Raw genomic sequence first — 11,599 nt, 5'->3', positions numbered from 1 at the left:
TCGTGACCCGTATACGTCTCAGACTCGATCACAACTCAAATTATATATATTATTGTAGAATCAACCTCAACCCTGTATAGAGAACTCGATCATTACTGCATATAGAGTGTCTATGGTTATTCCAAATAATATATATAAATGTGTCGATATGATATGTCAAAACCTTGTATACGTGTCCCGATATTTAAGGTGCGAAAAATAAATACAGTAATTAAATGACAATAAATAAAGTGTGTAAAGTAAATAACAGAAATTAAATGACGATAAATAAAATTGCGAGAATATAAATTGCGATAATTAAACTTCGATAAATAAATTAAATGGTAATAAGGAATTAACAGTTAGCTAGGAATAGTTAGCTAGGATTTTGTTAGCGTGGATTCTTAATAGAATTTCATGTTGTTAATTAGTCTGTTTCTAATCAATTTTTATTGTGTTTATTATTTCTTCATTATGCCACTTGTTGGATTCTGGTAAGTCAAAATCCAAATATGAAATTGAATTTGAATGAAAATGGTTATTCTGTGGTGAACGGATTCGTATATCGGTAGATGTAAATAGGATAGTAAATGACTGTTGAATCAGATTCGAAGAATGTACAGTGTAACTTATTAATGCGAAATCTAAATGTTCCTCGGGTATTACCTACCCGTTAAATATTTTCACCATTAACAGTTTGTACAATAAAAATTTTAATTACAATCTTTATGAAAACATATATACATATATATTTTCTTCAGACGTAATTATGGATTTAATGAGTCAATGTGATATTAAACTTATTTGGTTTACCATTAGAACTAGAATACATAATCTCTAAAACATTTAGAGATTACTTAATCGTCATGAAGAAAGAAGATAATCGATGTAGAACGATGATTATACTCGGGGTACATAATGAGATGTTGAGGCATGGATTGTTGATGGTACTGGTGCTGTTACTGATGGTACTATTGGTGCCGATGATGTTGCTGAAGCTGGTACATTTTGTACCATATTTTCCAGATTGATTACTCGAGCGCGAAGTTCGTTGACTTCTCCTATTATTCCAAGATGATTGTCGGTCGGAACAAGCAGATGAATAAGGTTCAGAATTGTGGATAGAATATAATCTTGTCGAGTTACTCTGGAAATAAGACTGAAAATGGTGTCTCAAACAGGTTCGCCGGTAAACGCTTCAGGTTCATTGTCAAGAGGTGAATTCGGTTGGTGGAAGGGATTGCCTTCTGCGCGTTTCCATTAATTAAGTCGACTACGAATGCATCAGATGAATTGGAGATGGCTGATTGATTGATTCATTCTGGTGACATTGCTTCCGGAGCTTAGGTGAATATCCATGTCGGAATAGCTGTCGGAATAACTATCGGAATAGTTATCGAAATTTGAGGGACTCGAACTGGTTGAGGGATTCATCTTGTATAATCAGATGAAGGATTTTCGATAAGAAATAGATTATATGATGTAAATTAGTACCCTGTAATACATAATTTACATATACATATATAATACTAAAATCTCATAAGTTACGGAGGAATTTACGGAATACGTCAGACAAGTTACAGTAACAGATACACTAAGATATGAAGTAGCAGATACGCTAAGATATGAATTTTGTCTTTACACTATTCATGCAGTCAATGCAGTAAAACGTGTCTAGACTAAGAATGATAAGCAAGTGATTCTCTAAGAATGATAAGCAGGTAATTTTTGACACAAAATGATAAGCAAAACTTCTGACGTGCAGACACGGTCGAAGACCAGACTCACTAATGCATCCTAACGACTTATCAGTTAGACACACTAATGCAAGACCTGGTTCGCTACGACCACCGCTCTGATACCAACTGTCAAGACCCGTCCTAATCCATCCGGACGAAGTCCATATCGATTATAAACGATTCACAACAGTTGATTACATCGCGAGGTACTTGACCTTTATACGATACATTTTACAAAAATTGCATTCGTTTTTGAAAAGACAATCTTTCATTACATCGAAAGTTGACGGCAGGCATACTATTTCATAATATATGTAACTATAATTGACTTTAAATAATCTTGATGAACTCAATGACTCGAATGCAATGTCTTTTGAAATATGTTATGAATGACTTCAAGTAATGTCTCTAATATGAGCAAATGCACAGCGGAAGATTTCTTTCGTACCTGAGAATAAACATGCTTTAAAGTGTCAACCAAAAGGTTGGTGAGTTCATTAATTTAACATAAATAATCATTTCATAATTTTAATAGACCACAAGATTTCATATTTCCATTTCTCATAAACATACGTCCCATGCATAGAGACAAAAATATCATTCATATGGATTGAACACCTGGTAACCGACATTCACAATATGCATATAAGAATATCCCCATCATTCCGGGATCCTCCTTCGGACATGATATAAATTTCGAAGTACTAAAGCATCCGGTACTTTGGATGGGGCTTGTTGGGCCCGATAGATCTATCTTTAGGATTCGCGTCAATTAGGGTGTCTGTTCCCTAATTCTTAGATTACCAGACTTAATAAAAAGGGCATATTCGGTTTAATAATCTAACCATAGAATGTAGTTTCGATCACTTGTGTCTATTTCGTAAAGCATTTATAAAAGCAGCGCATGTATTCTCAGTCCCAAAAATATATATTGCAAAAGCATTTAAAAAGGGAGCAAATGAAACTCACGCATATAAATATTGTAAAACAGTTAATAAAGCATTTGCATGTATTCTCGGCCCAAAAATGTAATGAGTAAAAAGGGAGCAAATGAACTCACCTAATGTATTTTGTAGTAAAAATACATATGACTATATTGAACAACTGAACAATGCAGGGTTGGCCTCGGATTCACGAACCTATATCATTTATATATATTAACACGTAAAATGGTAATTGAACAAACTTATATATCATTAGTGATTTAATCGTTATTTTAATTATGTGATTCTTTAATAACCTAATTAGTTACATATATTAATATTTATTATAAAAGTATTAGTATAGTTATGTTATATGTAGTAAATATATTTTTTCTTATATATATAATATTTATTTATTTAGTACATTAATAATATAATCTTAATAGTGATAATGAAAATAATAATTTTGACAATAATAATAGCCATTTTGTTTGTAGCAATAAAAATACTGTAATACTAATAATATTAATGATAATAAAAATAATGTAATTAAAATTTTATATAAAAATCATGTTAGTGAAAATAATAATAATGATAATAATAATACTTATGATTCTAAAAATAATAATACTTATAATGATAATAATATTAGTAATAATATTGATAAATATAATAATAAAAACAAAGATAATACTAATACTAATAATAACTACCTTAATGGGAAGAGCTTCAAAAAATAAATAAACTGCCTGCGCCCAGGCTCGAACCCGCGACCTCTCGCTTAAAGACTCATACCCTTAACCATCTCTTTGTCCCAGTTTTTCTGATTAAAACCATAACTTAATTTTATTTAACCCGTTTGTTTCAGTTTCCATTTTCTTCTTCACTTAATCATACACTGTCACCATCATCATAATCATAATCATTATTATGATCATCACTATCATCATGCATCTCATCATCTTAATCATCATCTTTATCACTCACGATCATTAAAGAATCATGACATAATCTAATCATCATCAATTGAAAACATCATCATCTTCATTCTTACATTCTCTCATCATATCAACATTTTAACTTCCACTAACATCATTCTTGTGCATCATCGAATAACAACAACAAAATAAACACTCGAATTGCAACTGATGATAAGATTGATCGAACCCAAAGGGGGTATAGTTTGTTCCATAACAGAGAACTCAAATGGGTTTGTATAATGAAGGAGCCCAATAAAGAAATCGATTTAATAGCCCATTTAGCAATCTAATAAAAAGATTTTTACGGCCTGATCCACCATCCCATTTCTTGCATTCCTTGTCGACAAGAATTCAGAAGAAAAAAAATAGAAAAGAACACGTAGGTCTATTCATCATTATCCTCCACTATTATTTCATCATTTTTCATCATCTTTATAATACATAAAAATCACTTTTTTTTTCTCATCATCTAAATCAATGTTTATTATCATTAATTTCGTTGTTATAAGAAAACAGAAGTGAAGCAACATTCTATGGCTACAACAAGAAAAATCTCGAGCAACATTAGGAAACGAAACAGGAAAGTAGCAATGGCGAAGTGGAGGTGATTCATGGCTGCCAAAACAGAAATGAGTAGCAGCTATATAGCGATGGGGTTATCTTGGGTTTGTGGGTTTCAACCGAAACAGAAGAGAAAAAAATATAACGAATAGCAGTGAAAAGGTGGTGGTTTAATGGTGTTCGAATTAAATAGAAAATAGAGAGGGTGCAGCTGGGTTAAAGTGACGAAGGTGGTGATGGACATGAAAATAAAAGTGGGCGAAGGTTTGGTTCAAGGTTTGATCAAATCTTGTTTTGTGGTGTTGATATGTGGTTAAATGAGTGATGATTGGCGACAGTTTAAAACAGAAACAAAGTAGCGATAAACAAATGTTTAAAAGTACTCATTTATAGCAGAAACAAGGGTGATTTGCGATGGTTTTGCTTGGACAGAAAGAATGTAATAGCTGCAGTAGTAGTGATCATGGAAGTGGTGTTCTCGGGCAAGAATGGGGGAGAGAAAAATAGTAGATCGATGATGGTCATGGTGGGTTGTGGTTTTCGATTGAGATTAGAGAGAGAGATAGAAAGAGTGGTGGTGAAAGGTTGTAGGAACCGTGGTTAGTGAGTGTGGCGTTTGTTCGTTAGTAACATGAAACATAAACAGGAATTAGTAGCACTTATCATGGTGTCCCAAGATGGAAGATTCTTGGTGGTTGTAATGGAGTGATTATGGCCGATGGTGGTGTGGCCGAAGGTGATGAAAGTTTGCAAGGTGGTGGCTGTTGATTCCGGTGGTGGTGGTTACATCGTGAAACAGAAATATAAAGGAAGGTGGCTGCACGGTGGTGATGGTGGCCGGTTGAGTGAGGATGATATGTGATGGAGGATGCTAGGGGATGGTTTTTGTGGTTTTTAGTTTATTGTTCACAATAAGAATAAGAATATACATATACTATCTTTATCTACAATATTATATCAAATTATTATTGGATCCAAGAATAGTAATCCAATTCCAATCATGTGCAATAGTGTACAATAGTTAGCCGCCGTGCTTTTTTTTTTTTTTTTTACTGACAGTTTAATAGGGGTATTATATTGTACTCCGTTGTTAATTAGTGTCACATAAATGTCTTCGGAAAAGTCTCAAATTTTTAAATTAAGTAACGTTATTTATTTCGTTCATTATGGTATAAAATTCGATCATAAATTATTAAACAAAAATTACATCAACTGTCCCTCTCATTTATGGGTGAAATATAAAAAGGGTTGAAATTTATCAATTAGCTTCTAAATATATTTTTAATAATCCTAAAATTTATATAGCTCATTTTCGGATCACCGTCTATTTTAAAATTACATAAGTTTGAATTTAACTTGTTTAATATCAATCGAAACAACAAACGAGTATTACAATCATTTAATATTTACTTTTAGTATACTGTATTTATATACCGAGATATATTTTAAATAATAATTATTATAATATCCTATTTTTTTATTTTATTAAATTTTAATAACAATAACATATAATACTTCAAATTATATTTTGAATTATTATTTATATATACATACCCACATATCTATTCACAATTTATTGTTCGTGAATCGTCGGGAGTAGTCAAAGGTTAAATGAATATATTAAACACAGTTCAAAGTTTTTAAGATTTCAACATTACAGACTCTGCTTATTGTGTTGGAAACATATGAAGATTAAATTTAAATTTGGTCGGAAATTTTCGGGTCATCACAGTCTAATTGTAAATCTTTATATTAAAATTAACAAACTATCATTTAGTTAAACAAATATAAAGCCCATTAATAGCCCATAGTCTAATTTTCACAAGTGTCGTTCTTTTGTCCAAACCCTAATTATGGTACAAAGCCCAATTACCCCGTCTTTAATATTTAGTCCAACATCATGATTACTTTGGCTCAAATAAGCATAATAATAACTTAAATACGAGACATTAATTTAAAAAGGAGAACATAACTTACATTGAGTATTTATCGCGTAGTGTTACACGGACAGAATTTCGACTTCAAAAACCCGTAAAAATAACTTTTACATAACCCAAACTAATCTAATATAACACTAATATATATATATATATATATATATATATATATATATATATATATACATACTATATATATATTTATTTATATTATACTACAGAGTATTATTATTATTATGTTATTTTTACTCGCAGAATTCGTGACCTTTTATATATTATATTATATTCTTGTGCATAACTGACTTGTAATTTTTGGTCCGTTGCGTCGGGCGTTGATAGTTGACTCATGTCCCGGTTCCGGATTTTCGAACGTCCTTGCGTACAATTTAATATCTTGTACTTTGCGTTCCGCAACTTGTACTTTTGTCATTTTTAGACGTTTCTTATCAATAAATTGAACCACTTGGATTGTATCTTGTACATTTGAGCTTTTTGGTTATTTGCGTCTTCAAACCGTCGTTTTCGCCTTTTGTCTTCGCACTTATTTAATATAAACGATTACAACTTAAAATAGGACAATTACAACTAAATAATTTACATGTTGGGAGGATATTACTACTAAATATATGTTCATTTGGAGCACTATCAGGTATATATATATATATATATATATATATATATATATATATATATATATATATATATATATATATATATATATATATATATATATATCACTATCACTATATATATTATATATATACATTAAAAGAGAGTCTCGATTAGCTAATAAATATTTTCAAAAACTAATTAACTACCATTTGATTAGAAAATTACATTATAATACCCCTTAATTCCTTTTATCCAAGGATTCTTAATCATCCATTAAAAAATTAGCTAATAAATCAATTTTACATTCGCTCTATTCTTAAAGGGGATGATTCTCACACACATTTTTTTGATCTTCATACACCAATTTAAAGAAATGAAGTATTATTAGAAGAGTAAAATGTTAAAATAAGTGTGTGAGGATCAAAAATGATGTGTTAGAATCATCCCTATTCTTAAAATACCCTTCTAATAATAAAAAAACACGGGACTTTGTAACAAAATTAGGGTTTCATTAAATGAGCCAGTAATTTCAGAACAATTACTAGGGTTTCCACCTTATTTTTCAGTCGTCATCTTCGTCCTTTACGACATGTTTCAGGTCCGATTCTTGGTTGCGAGCGTTTTTCAGTTTAATTTCCTTTCAATGTAATTTTTCAGGTTGCCAATGATGACAGATTTTCAGTCGGAAGTGATGGATTCCCCGTCAGATGTTTAAGGTTGTTTTTTAGAGGTGATTGTCGATTAATTATTTTTGAAGTTTCTCAATAAAAAATAAAGGTTATTCATTATTGATTAATTAACTTAAACGTTACTTTAATTTCCTTTACTGTCGATTGTTCTTTTATTAATTGAAGTTTTATGCTACGTTTCAAATGCTCTACCTGATAAATACAGAAAATTGATGACTGACCCATCATCACCTATAATTGACATCTACCCTTTTGGTAATTTCGATTATTTTTAATTTTTGAGAAATGAAAGTTAACAGTATAAATAATGTTGAGATTTATATGTACTTGTAGATTTTGGCATTCATATGAATGAAAAGCGTTTTTCATGGCAGGTAATTTTGTGTTTGTTAACAAAATGTTTTTCGATTAGTTTCACTGCTTTGCTAAGTTACATGAGATCTTCTGTATTTTAATTTTTTGTTTTCCTGGGAAACATGGTGTGGCCAAATTGCCATTTGTTAATGAGAATAAGCTACTCACTGAAACAAGAAAGCTTGAAGATAACGGTTCGGTATTTTGCTACATTTCAACTTTGCATTTGTTATGGTGTCTTAAAGTGCTTTTGATAACGTGTTATGGTGTCTACATTTCAATTTGTTGCAAAACACTAACTTCTGTTTTTGTTCACATGTTATGTCATTTATGGAATTCTTTTTTCAGCCTGAAGAGCAAGCTCGAAATAGTGTTTTTTATGATTTATTATATGTATTTCCATATAATAGCTTGGCCTTGCAAGTCAATGCATATTACAAGTTTTTCTATCAGTCGCACCCCAAGTCAAAGGGAATGTCTGGCCAGTTGATGTATATGCTAGGTAGGTTATTTCCGCTTTATTCTTTGTAATTTTTTTTACTGTAAGTTTTAAGCTCTTGTGTGATTTAATGCAGCGGTTTCAATGATTTAAAGATACTTTGGATAACTTTTGACCCTGTGTACCCAAGTCTTAACTGAATGAGTTCTAGATAAAACGTTTTGAAATCCAGTTATTGTCGTTTTTATATAGCCATTTTACCACAAGGATGGCTAATCTGGTAACCTCATCAACTTGATGTGGAATCTTATTATCTTTTGTTTTGGGCTAAGCAACCTTTTTGAATGTAGCGTAATGAGTATGTCAAACGGGCTGATAATACACCTGTCCAAATGGGTTGGTCATTTAGTGAAGATCAATGTATTACATCTGTTGCTTCTTAAGTAAAATTCTTAATTTGAGGTGAAATGGGTGGATCAAAGGCTCTGGACTAGCCACTTGTCCAGACAGGTCTGCTCAGGTTGGGCCGACCCATCGACGCTTTACACCAAGTTTTATAACTATATTTATATTTATATTTATATTATGAATTTATATTATGAATTATAAAAACCATATATCTTTATGATAACCATAATCGTAGTTGACTGAAAGGTATGTATGATTTTAAATTACTCTGGACGACTTTTGACCCGATTAGTCCTGTCAAAACATTCTTCCCCGTGAGAGATTAAACACCTCTCAAATCGACCGATTTTATGTAACTAAGTCCAAGAGAACACATTTGAAGTGTTTCATTTGGTAGAGATTGAACATTAATTACATAGTTTATTATTTTATATTTTTGCAGTGGACGATTTCTGAAGGAGCTGCATATCCCAGTGAGCGTAATCAGTGACAAAATGATACTAAAGCATATGAAGCCACTTCCAAATCTTACAGTCTTAGATATCAGCAATTGCTTACAAATCACCGCTAAAGGTGTTGCAACGTTTGGTAACCAATCCAAATCTTTGGTTCACTTGAAAAAAACATGCCTTACCATAGTTAGTAGTTTGTCTATTGATGACTCTGAAGTCAAAACCATTGCTGATATTATGCCAAGTCTAAAGAACATCAAACTTACTTACTGAAAGTTTGGTGATTCGGGTCTTTCTGAAATCGTCAACAAATCCAAGTCTCTGACTCATCTTGGCATTCATGGAAGTTGGAACATTGAGTTAAATGGTGATCTTTTGGATATTTGTGAAAATCTGGAGTGTTTTCAAAGTCCGTGGGTGGATCTTAAAAATGTATTTGGATTGATAGTATCGAACAGGAAGGTACATATCTGAGATTGTTATAGCTAATACAATGCCTGCTGTTGGCTTATGTATGTTTTATGCTTTCAATAGGAAGTACAACCACGGGTACCAATAAGAACAAACATGAGCATCAAAATAGTCGTTAGTTAAAGATACTGTTGGAAATAAAGGACCCATTGTGTTCTTATCAAGCATTGATATTCGATTATGACGACCAGCTTCGTATTATCAATACATATATGTTCAAGAAACCGAAATTTCCCTAAAGGTTGTTTTCTTCATTCTCTAACTTCAGTTCTGTTAAATATTATGTTATCAACCAGTCTTCGATTTTGTAACGATTGTGATTAGTGCTATGGATGGAACTTGATTTGTAAGTGTGCACGTGAAGATTGAAGTCAGATGTGATTCTAATTCAGGATTCATGGTAAAAACTTAACCAAAGTGAGATTACAATTTGAATTTTTAATATTCAATTGCCTATTGTTGATTTAGTAATTACAGTTTTTCATATGGTTGACTAAAAAACTTTATCTTTATATAATAATCGTCATGTTCTTAATATTAAGGTTCATCATATAATTATAGATAAAAAAAAGATAAGATGATTACTTCTCTTACTGTTGGCTACATTTTTGACCGATTATCAATAAATGATTTGAAATCACCAGCTTGACACGGTTGGCGGGGGGAAACGTGGCGGGTAACGACTCCGCTTGTGTGTTATCTTACAAGATTGAGAATCGATCCGGAAAGAAGAGGTTGATTATAACGGTCCGTTATCTTTTTCCGGTTATTTTATTTCATTGTATTGTTGTGTATGTATTGATTTATACTCCATTGGTTAGTTGTTTGTTAGGTTTTTTGCGGGGTGTTAGGGAGGCTCGTTTATAGATAGTTTTAGCTTTGATGGTTACTTTCTAGGTGCGAGCTTCCCCGTTTCCCCCGTGGCCATTTGTATTCCTTGTTGAGGGCGTTTTCCTTTGGAAATCGACCTCGTTTCTATATGAGTATTCATTTTTTTGCAAAAAAAAAAAAAAAAAAGAAAAAAAAATGATGTTTATTATTTTTAAGTTAATTGGATATGTTGCCTCTGTAATGTACTTCTTTGCATTATCCTTCATTACTAGCCTTAATAGCCCATGCGTTGCACGGTTGATTTAAAATTGATATCAACAACTTACAATATATTTAGTAACGCATGTTTCATAAACATCGTTAGTGACAAAAAAATATCAATGTTATTCATGTAAACGTTTTCCTATAAACTCATGAATTAGCGGTTAAAAGTTTGACACTTTTTCCAATATATTATGCAAGAACAACAACTTTCAGACATGAAAATCTTACTTGTAAAGTTATAAAATTATAATATTTTGATTTGTGATACGTTTGAGTTAAAATTTCAATTGGTAATATTATGATGCATATATGTAATCATTAAGGGAACATGTATGTATGTTAATTTAGAAGTTCAAAACTGACCTGTTTGGCATACAGAGATGAAGTTATTTACAATAGGAGAATTTATAGTTGTCTGGGTGCATTCAAACACTTGAATATATATGATGATGTGCTGCTTGTTGGCAAGAAGGCAATTATGAAAATGTTGTGAATGTGCATACTATGTAGAAGGAAGATCGAGTCAATCTGAAGGTTGGATTGAATTTATGCTAATACAGCCTGCTCCAAGATATGAAAAGTTATTAGCTAACATATAAGAGAATTAGAAAAATGCACAAATAACACAAGTATATATGTTAGATTTAATTTAACTATCGAGATTGATGAAAATATTGCTTGTAAGAAACCAAAAGGGCATTTAGACCAACGGTATCGTGGTGGCCCTCCAACCAAGAAGTTGAATGTTCAAAACCCACTTGGGACATTTTCGTGGTTGTAAAAATTCGTGTTAATGGTGTGTGTGAGTTTGCCTTAAAAAAAAAAAAAAAAAAAAATTTGCTTGTAAGAAGTAATACAAAGATTTTTCTACAAATTTACATATACTATAAGAAATGGTTCAAAGTCATTAACAGTTGTTAAATGCCTGAGGAAAAAACATCAAGAATAAATGAAAGGCAT

The 11,599-nt window shown here is 31.5% G+C and overlaps 1 long non-coding RNA gene across 5 annotated transcripts; it reads left to right on the top strand.

Annotated features, from left to right (window-relative positions):
• Positions 1 to 7,241: 7,241 nt before the first annotated feature.
• Positions 7,242 to 10,484, top strand: LOC139844920 (uncharacterized). 5 transcript variants are annotated; one of them, XR_011758127.1, is made up of 8 exons: positions 7,242 to 7,329; positions 7,406 to 7,461; positions 7,626 to 7,675; positions 7,754 to 7,973; positions 8,123 to 8,276; positions 9,064 to 9,535; positions 9,608 to 9,944; positions 10,189 to 10,484. It is a non-coding gene; the product is annotated as an uncharacterized lncRNA (long non-coding RNA). The 5 variants fall into 5 exon arrangements; XR_011758129.1 differs by having other exon boundaries at positions 7,252 to 7,461; positions 9,608 to 9,785; positions 9,869 to 9,944; XR_011758128.1 differs by lacking the exon at positions 7,626 to 7,675.
• The last annotated feature ends 1,115 nt before the right edge of the window (positions 10,485 to 11,599 follow it).

This window comes from Rutidosis leptorrhynchoides, chromosome 4, assembly GCF_046630445.1.
Source record: "Rutidosis leptorrhynchoides isolate AG116_Rl617_1_P2 chromosome 4, CSIRO_AGI_Rlap_v1, whole genome shotgun sequence".
Classification (NCBI taxonomy): domain Eukaryota; kingdom Viridiplantae; phylum Streptophyta; class Magnoliopsida; order Asterales; family Asteraceae; genus Rutidosis; species Rutidosis leptorrhynchoides.
The sequence above is the reverse complement of the archived record's forward strand: the minus strand, read 5'-3'. Positions and strand labels throughout refer to the sequence as shown.